Raw genomic sequence first — 14,803 nt, forward strand, 5'->3', positions numbered from 1 at the left:
TCATCAGAGATATTGGTCTGTAGTTTTCTTTTTTGTGCTGTCCTTACCAGGTTTTGGTATCAGGGTAATGTTGGCCTCATAAAATGAGTTAGGGAGTACTGTCTCTTCTTCAATGTTTTGGAAGAGTTTGTGCAGAATTGGTATTAGATCCTCTTTGAAGGTTTGGTAGAATTCACTAGTGAAGCCATCTGGTCCCGGACTTTTGCTTTTGGGAAGGTTTTGGATGACTGATTCAATTTCGTTACTGGTGATCGGTCTGTTTAGATTTTCCAGTTCTTCATGGTTCAGCCTTGGAAGGCTATATGTTTCTAAGAACTTGTCCATTTCTTCTAGGTTGTTGAATTTGGTGGCATATAGTCCTTCATAGTATTCTTGGATGATCCTTTGTATTTCTGTGGTGTCCGTGATAACTTCCCCTTTTACGTTTCTGATTTTGTTAATCAGTGTCTTCTCTCTTTCTATCTTAGTAAGTCTAGCCAAGGGTTTGTCAATTTTGTTAATCTTTTCAAAGAACCAGCTCTTTGTCACATTAATTTTTTCTATTGTCTTTTTGTTCTCTATTTCATTTAGTTCTGCTCTAATTTTTGTTATTTCCTTTCTTCTGCTGACCTTGGGTTTCACTTGTTCTTCTTTTCTAGTTCTTTAAGGTGTAACATGAGGTTATTTATTTGGGAGTTTTCTTGTTTCTTGAGATAGGCCTGTAATGAGATAAATTTCCCTCTTAAAACTGCTTTCGCTGCATCCCAAAAATTTTGGTAGGATGTATTTTCATTGTCATTTGTTTCTATGTATCTTTTGATCTCTCCTCTAATTTCTTCTTTGACCCAGTCCTTCTTTAAAAGTATGTTGTTTAATCTCCATGTATTTGTGTTTTTTCCCGCTTTCTTTTTACAGTTGATATCCAATTTCAAAGCCTTGTGATCAGAGAATATGCATGGTATGATTTCAATCTTCTTAAATTTGTTGAGACTGATTTTATGTCCCAATATATGGTCTATCCTTGAGAATGTTCCATGTACACTAGAAAAGAATGTATAGTCTGATGTTTTAGGATGAAGTGCTCTATAAATGTCAATTATGTCCATTTCATCTAATGTGTCATTTAGGGCTACTATTTCGTTATTTATTTTCTGTTTGGATGATCTATCCATAGCTGTCAATGATGTATTTAAGTCCCCTAGTATAATTGTGTTTTGGTCAATTTCTCCCTTTAGTTCTGTTAGTAGTTGCTTGGTGTATTTCTGTGCTCCCTGATTGGGGGCATAAATATTGATGACTGTTATGTCTTCTTGTTGTACAGTCCCCTTCACCATTATGAAATGTCCATCTTTGTCTCTTGTTATCTTTTTCACCTTGAAGTCTGTTTCATCTGATATCATTATGGCTACACCTGATTTTCTCTGGGTACCATTTGCTTGGAGTATCAATTTCCACCCTTTCACTTTGAGTCTATGCTTGTCCTTGTAGCTGAGATGTGTCTCTTGGAGACAGCATATGGTTGGGTTTAGTTTTTTGATCCAATCTGCTACTCTGTGCCTTTTTATTGGTGAGTTCAGTCCATTTACATTTAGGGTGATTATTGATATGTGAGGATTTCCTGTCATTCTATCTTTAGTTTTCTGGTAAGGTTGTGTGCCCATTGTTTCTTTGCCTTTTTGTTGTTGTCTATTATTTCTGTGTGGTGGTATTCTATGATGTTTCCCTCTGTTTCTTCTTTTATTTCAGTATATATTTCAGTTCTGGATTTATTTTGAGTGGTTACCCTTAAGTTTATGTAAAAGAAAGTTTGATATTTAGAGTATTCCATTTTCTTCAGCACGCTTACTTTCTCCATTCCCATATTTCGGTTCAGGCCTTTACTCTCCCCTTTTTTGAGTTTTGGTTGCCACAAATTGTCCCTGTTGATGGTGGTCGAATAGCCTCCTTTAGTATTTCTTGTAGTGCAGGTCGTGTATTAGAAAATTCCCTCAGCTTCTGTATGTCTGGAAAGGTCTTTATTCCTCCTTCATATCTAAAGGATATCTTTGCTGGATATATTATTCTTGGCTCATGGTTTCTCTCTTTCAATAGTTTGAATATTTGGTTCCACTCCCTCCTGGCTTGTAGAGTTTCTGCTGAAAAATCTGATGATAATCTAATGGGCTTTCCTTTGTAAGTTACCGTCTTCTTTTCCCTGGCTGCCTTGAGGATTCTTTCTTTGTCGTTGATTTTAGACAGCTTCAATACAATGTGCCTTGGAGAAGGCCTGTTGGGATTGAGGTAACTAGGTGTTCTATTTGCTTCTTGGATTCGAGGGTCCAGTTCTGTCCACAAATTTGGGAAGTTCTCATCGACAATTTGTTTGAATATATTCTCTGTTCCCTTCTCTCTTTCTTCTCCTTCTGGTATGCCCATTATTCTTATATTGCTCTTTCTGATGGAGTCAGAAAGTTCTTGTAGAGTTCTTTCATTTCTTTTAAGTCTCAAGTCTCTTTCTTCTTCTATTTGTGTCATTTCCAGGTTTCTATCTTCGATGTCACTGATTCTTTGCTCCATCTGGTCAACTCTACTACCTAAGCTGGTTATTTCATTCTTAATTTCTTCTATTGAGTTCTTAATCTCCAGAAATTCTATTTGGTTCTTTTTTAAGATTTCAATCTCTTTCGTAAAATGTTCATGCTGTTCTTTGATTGAGTTTCTGAGTTCATTTAACTGCCTATCTGTCTTTTCTTGTATCTCGTTGAGTTTTTTCAGAACTGCTATCTTGAATTCTGTGTCATTTAAGTCACATATTTCTGTATCTTTAAGTGCCTTCTCTGGAGATTTTTCACTTTCTTTCTGAGCTATCTTGTTGCCTTGGTTATTCATGGCGATTACTGGTTTACTATTTCTCTTCCTAGACATCTACAGGAGTGACTTCTGCAACAGGTTGATAGAAAGCGGTCTTTCTTTTGTTTGCCAGTACTTGTTGGTAGAATGTTTTATTTTCTCTCTGACTGCAGGCTTTTATTCTCGCTCACACTGTAGTGTTTTGTTTTCTCTGTACTATTCCAGCTTCTCACACAAGGGGTGGGGGGAGTTCCTGGAAGGTGGGCTTCTCCTCTGTTAACAGCTCGCCTGGGTCATAGGGTGCCATATCCATGTGGAGATGTGGAGAGCTTTTGAAGTTCCAAAGGTCTTCCTGTACCAGATTCAGAGCCCTTGTGTTTCAGCAGTTCTTTTTACTCCTGCAGGGATCCGCCCAGATAGGTGGGAACAGGGATAGGGTGCGTTGTGAGAGGTGGCCCAGAGCAATGGTGGTGACCACCACCACAGCCAGTCTTGCTTCCACAGCTCCCTCCTCTTTGCCAGAACTAGTTGGGCTGTGGATCTGTGTCTGCGTTGTGGACCACAGATCTCAGACCTGCAAATATTTTGTTCTTTTGATTTGACACTGCTACTCTTCTGCTTCTAGCACTGGACAGGTGGGGGTGGGGTGAGCTCTGGGAGGGTATGTAGGGGGCGGCTGGATTCAGTGCCTAAGGCTTCCGTTCTCTGCAGCAGTAAGTGCTTAACCCACTGTTTTGAGCCTTCTTCCCTCAGTCTTGCTCCGAGGTCTCTGCTGTGAGCGTTGGGTTCAGCTATGTTATAAGCTCTCCCCTCAGCTCTGTGGGCCATACATGGAACCCTAGCAGTCCGAGTTCTTCCCTCTCCTGCAGCTGCAGTAGTTCCAGGATGCAGCGAGCTCAGAGCACTGAGCTAGGTCTGCATCCTGTGCCCGCGTGGTTCTGTCTCCACACTTCTCCCTTCCCTCCTCCCTGTTCGCGCAATTTTCTCACCTTTAGTTGAATTCAGTGGCGAGACTCTTTGTCTTGCCTGCCTGCTGTGCAAGGACTCCTTTGTGGAGTTATAGTTGTTCAATTTGTTGTAAATTCTAAGGAAGATTTCCAGAGGCTTACCTCATGCCGCCATATTGATGACGTCTCTCTTTGTTGATTTTTGGATTACAGCCATTCTAACAGGTTGAAGGAATATCTCTTTGTGGTTTTCATTTGCATTTCCCTGATGATTAGTGATGTTGATCATCTTTTCATATGTCTATTGGACATCTGTGTGTCCTCTTTGGACAAATGTCTATTCAGGTCTTCTGCACATTTTTTAAATTAGATTGTTGCTTTTTCTTGGTGTTGAGTTGAACGAGTTCTTTATAAATTTTGGATGTTGATCTGTTATGAGATTTATTATTGGCAAATATTTCTTCCCATTCAGAGGTTGTATTTTTGTTGTTGTTGTTGATGGTTTCTTTTGCTGCACAAAACTTTTTAGTTTGATGTAGTCTTATTTGTTTATTGTTTTCTTTTTTTTCTCTTGCCCAAGGAGATAAATCAAAATTATATATATATATATATATATATATATATATATATATATATATATAATAGATGTACATATACATATATATGTGTATATATATATGTATATCACTAAGAGCAATGTCAGAGTTTACTGCCTGTTTTCTTTTATGAGTTTCATGGTTTTGGATCTTACATTTAAGTCTTTAATTCATTTTGAGTAAATTCTTATATATGGTGTAAATAGGTTGACCCAGTTTCCTTTTTTGCATGTATATGTCCAGTTTTCCCAATACCATTCATTGAATAGACTGTCTTTACCCCATTATATATTCTTGTCTCTTTTGTCATAGTTTAAATGACCATATAAACATGGGTTTATTTCTGAACTCTCTGTTCTGCTCCATTGATCTATATGTCTGTATTTATGCCAGTACATCCTGTTTTGATTAACACGTTGCGTACGGCGGGGTTTAAATCCCTCATGAAGATTCTCGTGATCCGTACGCAAAGTGTTAAGATGGACTTGTATCATAGTTTGATATCAGGTAGGGTGATACCTCCAATTTTGTTTTTCTTGAGATTGCTGTGGCTATTTGGGGTCTTTTGTGGTTCCATATAAATTTTAAGATTATTTGTTCTAGTTCTGTAAAAAATGTCATTGGTATTTTTATGGGGATTGCATTGAATATAGAGGTTGCTTTGGGTAGTATGGATATTTTAACAATTTTAGTTCTTTCTATCTATGAGCACGGTATATGCTTACATTTATTTGTGTCTTCTTCAGTTTCTTTTTTCAGTTTCTTATAGTTTTCTGAGCATAGGTCTTTTACCACCTTGGTTAAAATTATTTCTAGGTGTTTGATTTTTTTTTTTTTTTATGCAATTGTAAATGGGATTATTTCCTTAATTTCTCTTTCTGATAGTTCATTAATGTTTAAATATGCATCAATTTCTGAATATTAGTTTTGTATCCTGCTACTTTACAGAATTCATTTACCAGTTCTAATAGGTTGTTTGTGTGTGTGTGTGTGTGTGTGTGTGTGTAATCTTTCAGATTCTCTCTATATAATATTATGTCATCTGCAAATAATGGCAGTTTCACTCCTTCCTTTCCAATTTAGATGCCTTTTATTTCTTTTCTTCTCTGATTTTTGTGTCTAGGACTCCCAGTACTATGTTAAATAAACATCCTGAAAATGGACATCCTTGTCTTTTCCCTGATTTTAAAGAAAAGCTTTGAACTTTTCACCATTGAGTATGCCCAAGTTTATTTTACATCCTTATAACCAATGTTGAGAACTCTGTATCTAGTAGCTTGCTTGTCTCCATTTCATTTAAGTTTCTTCCTCCTGGAATTGTGTCCTATTATTTCATTTGAGACAAGTTTCTTTGTCTCCTCAGTTTGGCTAACTCCCTGTGTTGATTGTATGTATTTGGTAGATCTGCTGTATCTTTCCATGTTGTCAGAGTGACCTTATATAGTAGGTGTCCTGTGACACTTAGTGGCTCATTCTTCCTATTCATCCGAGCCCAGTGCTCCAGGGATGTTCCCTGTGTGGGTTCTGTGTGCCTCCTGTTGTGGTCGGTCCTAAATTGCTGCTGGTACATCAATAGGTGGGATTGACATTCAGGTTAACTGGCTATGAGGTCTGGCCAAAACTACAACATATGAGTTGTTATGCAGGGTTGACCCTACGGTGTGGAAGTTACCTTTGCGGGGCTCTATTGCCAGCTGAGGTTGACCTTCGGGTATGTCAATTGTGGAACTTATTTGGTGGGGATCTAGTGTGGTCTGTAGATAGCCACCAGGTCTGGAAACTTTTGGGAGGGGTAATGGTGCGGGCCAAGGTCAGCTGCCACTTGTTCATGGCTGAAGACCACTTGGTAGGAGCTACAAAGTGCTCTGCAATTTGTTGTCTCTTTTGATGGGTTTGAAGGTGCTTGGGAGAGTCTGTGCTGGTAACTGAGATCAGCTGCCACCTGTGCCAGGCTTGGGACACTTTGGTGGGCACAACGATTCCAGCTGAGGCCAGTTGTCCCTTGTGCTGGGCTTGTGGCTGCTTAGTGGAGCAGTGTTACAGGCCAAGTCAGGCTACTGCTTATGTCAGGTTTGGGTCTACCTGATGGGAGTTACAATTCAAGTTCAGATCGGTTGCCCCTTGTAGTGAGCTAGATGTGGTTTGGCATGAGTTACAATATACACTAAGGCCAGCCACTGCTTGTGTGGGGTTTGTGGACCTTTGAGGAGTCTGAGCATGAGCCTAGTGCAGCCACCACATGTGGAGTTTGCAGTCTTTTGAGTGAGGCTGCAGCATGAACCAAAGTAGGCCACTCCTGTGCAGGAGCTGCTGGAGGAAGTTTGAGCGGGTGAGTGAGTTGGGTGCAGCTGGGTCTGAAGGAATCACCAAGGGGGTGAACAATGTTAACCAGGTTTATGGAGAGCACAGATTTGGTGCCTTCCTGTGCTGGGCCTGCAGGGTGGGAGGAGAGCTCAGGAAAGGAACAATGGCATCTGTCAGCACTTCTGCCCTCAGAGAGAAATGTCCCAACCCCTGCCTCTGGAGCCCTCACCCTGAAGTTAGTCAGTTTAGTTTCTCCCCATATGCCCCTAACACTTTTTGAGCTGCTATCCCTATGATGGAGCTTAGAATGAGTGAATTTGTGTGCCAGCCCTTTAAGGGCAACATGTCTCAGTCTCCTGCAGCCCTTTGTGTTTCTGGGACTCATCCCTGCTTGTTTTCACAACCAGATGTTATGGGATGTCCTTTTCCCTGTATTAGTGCCCTAGGCTGGGGAACTTGCTGTGAGGCTGGGACCCCTAGCTCCTCAGGAGTGGCCTCCACAGCTGAGATGTCCATCCCGTTTGTTAATCACCACACCTGTGGTGTGAGACCTGTCTGGTCTGCATTTCTGCCCCTCCTACCATTCTCAATGCGGCTTCTTGTTTAACCTTTAATTATAGGAATTCTGTTCAACTAGTCTTTAGGTGGTCCTCAGTGATGGCTGTTCTATAATTTAGTAGTAATTTTGATATGATTGTGGGAGGAGGTGATGTCAGAATTTTCCTACTCTATTGTCTTGACTGCAAGTCTCAGTCTAATTTTTAATAGCACATTCGTTTTACCAGGTTGGAATCTATCTTGGAATCAGTAAACATTAAAACGTTTTTTTCTTTCACACAGACACATAATTATTCATGACAAATCATACATTCAACCTTGAAAATAAAGTTTCAAATTCTCTCCTACGCTTTTATCAATGAAGTTTAATTATTTTTAATTGTATATTTAGAAGGTGACTTGTTCACATAGACAATAATTTTTCAGGCTCTAAACCTCAGAGCATTAATTTTAACTTAATTAGTTTATACATTTGTTCAAATCACAGTTTCAAGGTCCCTGCCCTACTTCAGAGATTACATTTCCTTATCTGCAAAAACAGAAAGATTAACTCACACATATTAAACATAATTACTCATGGTTGAAAGTGATAACATAAAAAGTATGTAAGCATAGAATTTTAATTTTTATTGTGTTTAGCCTTCTTTCTATTCGCTACTTCCATAGGGAGAGGAACATTCTAGATAGCCAGGACATTTTTGTTTTGTTTTGTTTTGTTTTCTTTTTAGCTCTATATACTCTCCCTCCTATATATTCTATTAAAAACATTGGAATTTATCCTTTCTTTTTTTTCTGCATCAAGATTCCTTATTATTTTAAAGCTGAAATGTGGAAGTGTCTCTTATTAATTAATGCTTTAAGAAGTCATCTTTTGATCGCAAAGTCAACTGAAAATCGTTAACTGTGTATGGACCTTATTCTTCCCCATGCTAGTTTCTGTTTTTTGTTACAAATGCAGAAAATTTGCCTCCTACTCTCAAGCTTTTTGATTTGCTTCAGCATACTACCTAGGTGATCCCTAAATGCTGGAAGCAATGTCAGGAGGCATTTTATCTACTGAATTCTCTGTAACAAAATAGACAGGAAATAATACAAATCTACGCTGCTATTCCCAACCATTGTGCTATCTCTTGTATCAAAGGAAGTATGAGGCCAAAAGAACGGAGGGATCCCAAAATACCACAGATCTATCATTGCCTAGCCATTCATGCATACTTCTGTACAGTTCCCATTAGCTCTCTGGAGAGGGAATCCCATTTGTTTCCCAGTTCAAGAGGAGAATGGGCAGATAAAGGAAGTAATAGAGGAAGAACTTCTTAGATTTTTCTTCACTTCATTTTTTTTTCTCTCTTTACTTCATTTTGTATGTACTACCCTGTAGTTCCAAATCTCAGAAATATGGGCAGAGCAGTGCAGTTCCATAAAGTATGATGAGGTCCTGACTCTGTGAATCCCTTATATCTTCACCAGATTCTTTAGGTACATACCCAAATCAAGAGTAGACAGATTTGTTCTTTAGGTCAGGCCTAATTTCAGAGGCAGAAATGTTAAGATAAAATATACTTAGAGGTAAGACAAAAACAATTTTTATCCCTCTTTATTTTTTTCAAAGCACTATTCAATGATTTCAGGTATTACTATATTGGTTTCAGCTCTCTTCTTATGCAGTACTGTTTAAAAACTCTTTGATGACTGTATACTCCACAGAGGAAGAGGGCGCAGTTTTGCCGGCAAATGGACTACTTTCTCAAAGGGAAGAGATGTTCTAGATAGTTTATAACTTATCCCAGGGAGCATCTAATTATAACTTTATTACCTAATTAAAACTGTTTTAATGGTCAGGTGCTTCCCTATCCTTCAGTTTGAGCAGGAAAAGCAAGCTGATGGGATTTTGAATCAAGGTTTATCACTGGAATTTTGCAAGTACCACATGCTCCATTTACTGTAATTATATGAAATTTATCTTTCTGAGAAAAGTGTACACATATCTTGGCTTAGCTTTCTGGAGAAAAATAGCTAGCAGTCACAGTTTATTACATCCACCTTCCCCCCACCCCCTTCCTAAGAAAGATAAAAATGTGAGAGTGAGTGTTAAAGGCCTACAGGCCTATACATAAATTTATATATGTATCAAGGTCATTTTGAGCTCAGACTTCGAAGGCAGGTCTGCCAATCCAAAAGAGTGGTACAAAGAAATCCAGAGCAAGACATTGCCTCATGTATGAAAAGCAGTCCTCAGGTCGTCACATGAATTAGGAAGGCACTCTTTCCCCTCTCCACTTTACATTCCCTCCCTTTGACTCTCAGGCTCTCTGCCAGCTGGGAGTCTCTTGCCCTATTTCTTTCTTTTGAAGTGGCGGTGGTGATGTGGGAGCAGATGGAATACTCTTCTTTTCCTCTTTTCAGCTCCATTTTATCTTCTTTCCTGTTCCTTTCTTTATACCCCTGCTTCTTTCACAATTATAAAAAGAAAACGAATCAATTTCAAATTGCATCTTAAAAAAAAACAAAAACAAAAAAACATTTGATAAAGAAATTGGGAAACAAGGGATGGGAAAGATGAAATATAGCTGGATATATTTTAGATACATTATGAAGACTTTTTTCTTAGGGAGTTTCCATATTTATATTTACTAAATTCACTTTTTTCATATTTTCATAATCTTATATTTTCTATTTGCTTCTTGGTCATAATGCTGATTTTCTTCTTTTGTGACTTTTGCGAAAGTTAGCAACATTTTAAAAATTATACTCTCTCCAAGTGACTTTTGTGGTTTAAGCATTGTGCCTTTAACCTCCTGGTATTTTTCTTGAAATAGTTTAAAAGATATTTGAATTCTGTTTGTTCATTAAGGTAAGGAAGAGAACAATATGTTTTGTGATGGTGAGATATTTAGTATGATTTTATTTTCCTGTTGCCCCCTTTCCAGCCTTCACATTACAACTTCAACCACGACGGCAGCACTGACGTCATTCATTCATTATATATGCTCTCTCATTTGTAAAAATAAGAACAATTCTATATGCTTAACACTGAGTGTTACTTGTCATTTTGCTCATCACTAGGTTAATAGAATGATATTGTCTTGAAGAAAGATTAATCAATACCTGTGTCTGAGGGTGTATTGTTCATTGTTGCTTCAGTATATATCGCTATAAGCTTCGTTGAGCGTCAAACCCTGAAAATTTTTCCTGACGTAGGCAGAACACAGAGGATTTTTAGAGCAGTACAAACAAACACTTTGTATGTTATTGTAATGATGGATGCATGTCATTATACATCTGCCCAAAACCACAGAATGTACATCACTGAGAGTGAACCCTAAGGTAAACTGTGGACTTTGGGTGATTACTACGTGTCAATGTAGATTCATCCTTGGCAAAAGTACCCTGTTTTGTGAGTGACAATAATGGGAGAAATTGGAAATGTGTGAGGGCTGGGGTTATATGGGAAATCTCTGTTTATCCCTCCCATTTTTGTTGTAAACCTAAGACAGCTCTAAAAAAAAAGTCTTAAAAATTTTCTCCAGATTTTTAATACAACAATTACCGTAAAGAATTTAATTCTAAGAAGATAAACATGAACATGAAAAGGAATAGTAGTTGCAAAAGTGATAGACTATTAGAGACCTTCTTCATGCACATCAGTTCTGGGTTTTTAAATTGATGATGTAATATTCATAATGTCAAATAGCGTGTTGATGGATTGCATTAGTAAATATTTAGTGGCATGGATAAAGGATCATAACTCACCAAAATATTAAAATACACATTTATGAAACATGAAATCTAATTCCATTTTTGCGAAAAATGCAAATGTCAAATGCATAGATTTATGTTCATATGTTTATATGGCACACGATGCTTCACAATGTAAACATTGTCTTGGGGGAGTGGTATGGTTATTAGTAACTATTATTTTCTTCCTGATAGTTCTCTGCAGTTTCAGGTATTTTACAATGAATACTTTACTATTCTTGTAACAGCTAATACAATAACAATTTTTAAAAATTACAAATGTAACTGTATCTTCTGTAACAGAAAATAAAAATATAACTAAATAAAATTTTAACATTTTTGGCAAAAAGACATCATAAGCAAGTGACAGGGAGGAAATATTTGCAATAATATGATCATTTAAGAATTAATGGCCAAACTGTAGAGATAAATTTTGCAAATTGGTAAGAAAAACCGATACCCCAGCATGAAAATGGTCAAAACATAAACAGGCAATTTGTAAAAGAGAAAAATTGAAATAACCAAACACAACAACATAAAAATTAAAGCAAAAGTGATATATCAATGTTTGCCTGTCTTGTTGGACCAAATGAAAAAACAAGTTAAAAGCTAGTGATGGCAAAATGTGAATTACTACAGTTCACTTGGAGGATAATCAGATATCTACTGAGATAAAAAATAAACACAACCATTAAGTTACTTAGATTCCTATGCCAAAGAAATAAAAGCATTGGTATCGGAGGATATATGTAGTATTATGTTTTATTCATTGTTCAGTGTGCCACAAATCTGGAAACCACCCGAATGTTTATAGTATAACTATTATGCAGCTATTTAGCAGACCTTGAGGGATTTCCATGGTGTAACAATAATGAAAAAAAAACAAGTTACCAAAAAAATTAGACTTTATTTAATCCTATGTTTCTATAAATGAGCAACATAAACAAATAAAATATGTAAGTGTGTGTGTGTGAGTTTGTGTGTGTGTGTGTGTGTGTGTATTTGCATTTGTGTGACCTGGAGAAAATTGTAAGGCTATTAACATAGATGACTTGGGATTCAGTGGGTCCTCCCTGAGTCATTGACCCTCCACCCTGACCATGTTATAGAATCACATGGGAAATGTGGCAGTCATGCCACGTTCTGTTGTCCAGCCCCATGGAGATCACAGAAAACTATCACCTCTAGGTTGCAGGAGGGAATTTTCCCAAACTGGGGTGGCCCAGCAGGAGCTGGAATGACAGCTGCCCAGTTGGTCAGTGACATATTGCCCTGGTCCCCAGTATCAAAGTTGTGCTGTATCCAATTCTCTCCCAGGTGGTTAAACTGTACCAGACTCAGCAGAGAGTCTTCTGGACAGCATGGCTGGAAAAGTTGTGGCACTGAATGAACAAACTGACTGCTTCTTTCCCCTAGAGGAACGGGGAGCCAGAGGGTGTCTCTTCTTGATCATATGTCACTGTGCAGGGGGCAAGGATATTGGCGAGAGGGTGTCCGGAATCTCTCTACCAGCTTTGGTGAGTCTAGGTTTGTGTTTGTCTCCGGTTCAGAAGCCTTTCCATTACATAGTTTCCGAATTTCTCACAAAGAGAATTTGTCTGTTAGCCATTGCTAAATTGCTATGTTTGTTGGGGAGCATGAAGGTCTAGGATTTCCTACTCTACCATCTTGCTTAGGACACTCTCCTAGAGTGTGTTTTAAATTCTTTTTCTTCAAACTTACATTCTTAAAGATTTAATTATGTTTTAAGTTCAACGCAAAGGAAGTATAGCTGTAGATTCACTCTTGTTGCTGTATAAAATTTCATTGTATGACTAAACAGCACTATTTATCTGTTCTAGTGTATACAGATAGCAGTTACTATATTTTGTGTGTGTCTGTTTTTGTTTGTTTTGCTATTAGTATGATGCTGTTGTACAGTTGAGCAAGAGACTTTCCAGGAGTGTGCATTTAACCATAGCTGTAAATTCTAGCTATCTGGGAAACTTAAAAAAAAAAAAAAAATCAGGTTGCTTGACAACCTATTCTAGCTCAATTGGAACATTGATCATGTTGGTATCTTATAAAATTTCCCTAGGCAATTCTTATCTGCAGGTGTTGTTTTTAACTGCCCTAACTCAATATGTAGAAATAAAGAAACTTAGTAGTAAAGTATGTACATTTTTACTTTAATAAGTAAGATGAAATTGATTTCTACATTGGTTATGCAAATTTAAAATCTGATCAAAGTATATAAGATTCCTGTTTCTCATGTCCTTGCAAAAAAAAAAATGTGATTGTTCAGATATTATTGTTAGTCTGATGAGCATCCAATGGCAACCCATTGTGTTTTAAATGTTCATTTCCCTGATTACTTACAAGTGAGACTGTATACATACGAATGCGTATTGGCTACTTTAGAGTGACATATTTTTATGTCTTTTGTCCTTTTTTTGTTTGTTTGTTTGCTTTAGTTTTCTTGTAATTTTTAAATTATTTTCTTGGCTTATTTTAAGGAGCTTGGGGCATTAGGCAGAAGTGCAACATCTAAACCTGATCCTTAAAATCTTCTCCAGTGGGAATCTCCAATTCTTCCTCATCTGCTGGCCAGATGTGTAAGACCCAAGAGAGAACTCCAAGGTTATAGAGCAGGAGTTTTTAGCCTCAGCACTTCAGCATTTGAGGCCGTGTGACTCTTAGTTGTGGGTCTACCCTGTGCATCAAAGGATGTTCAGTAGCATCCCTGACCTCTATACACTATGTGCCAACGACACGCAGTGGAGGGAATCAAAAATGTCCTCAGATTTTACCAAATTTCCCACAGGGGCAAAATTGCCCCCAGCTGAGAAACACTGTCCTGGAGGATGGTGGAGCTATGAGGTGGAAGACATCTGTATCCCTGAATCCTACCACTTAGGGAAGAGTAGTTCATACATTAAGAACCCATGAGATTTTGAGTTTTATTTGTTACATCGTCTAAAGCAGTTATATTCTTGAAATCTTTAGAATTCCTGATTGTTTGCTTGTTTCTTTAATGAGAAAAATGTGCTCAAATCACCCACTGGGATAGACTTTTCTATATGGCTCCCACTTCTGTTACTTTTTGCTTTACATAGCTTAAAGCTGGGTGAAAATAAGCTTAGACTGTTATGCGGTGAATTAGACTCTTAGACATTCTATACCTTGTTTCCCTGAAAATAAGACTTAACCGGAAAATAAGCCCTAGCATGATTTTTCAGGATGTTCGTAATATAAAATAAGCCCTAATGCGTCTGTTGGAGCAAAAATTAATGTAAGACCTGGTCTTATTTTTGTGGAAACACGGTAGTGACCTGTGAGTATGTGGATATGCGTATGGGTCTGGTGATGCTTTTACGTTTATGTTCTGTCTCATAATATACCAGGGGTGCCAAAAAATGTATACAAGTGGACATTTTGGTCAATGTTGCCCAAGCAGTAGTTCGCCAAAATCAGAAGTGTCTGGACGCTGATGGTAACCATTTTGAGCACCTCTTGTAATTGCAGAAGTCAAATATGACTTGTATTCATCTTCTGTTATCGGTATATATTGCGTATCATAATTTTAATATGGTTTTTCTTTCTTAAAATATGTATACATTTTTTTGGCACCCTCTGTAGTTACATGTCTTTTGGTTAGTGCTCTGCTGCCACACTTTCTCTACCTTTTTGCCTTTAACTATTTGCAGTCTTACACTTTATACATGTGTTGTTCAAGCAAGTCCAGTATGACAATTTTTTAATATTTTTAATTAATAATTTATTCTATTTATATTTATTGTATATATCTATATTGATAGATTTGATTTCTTATTTTTTTGCTTCTATTTATTAAATTATTTCTATATAGTTTTC

The sequence above is a fragment of the Rhinolophus sinicus genome, linkage group LG02, assembly GCF_036562045.2.
Source record: "Rhinolophus sinicus isolate RSC01 linkage group LG02, ASM3656204v1, whole genome shotgun sequence".
Lineage (NCBI taxonomy): Eukaryota > Metazoa > Chordata > Mammalia > Chiroptera > Rhinolophidae > Rhinolophus > Rhinolophus sinicus.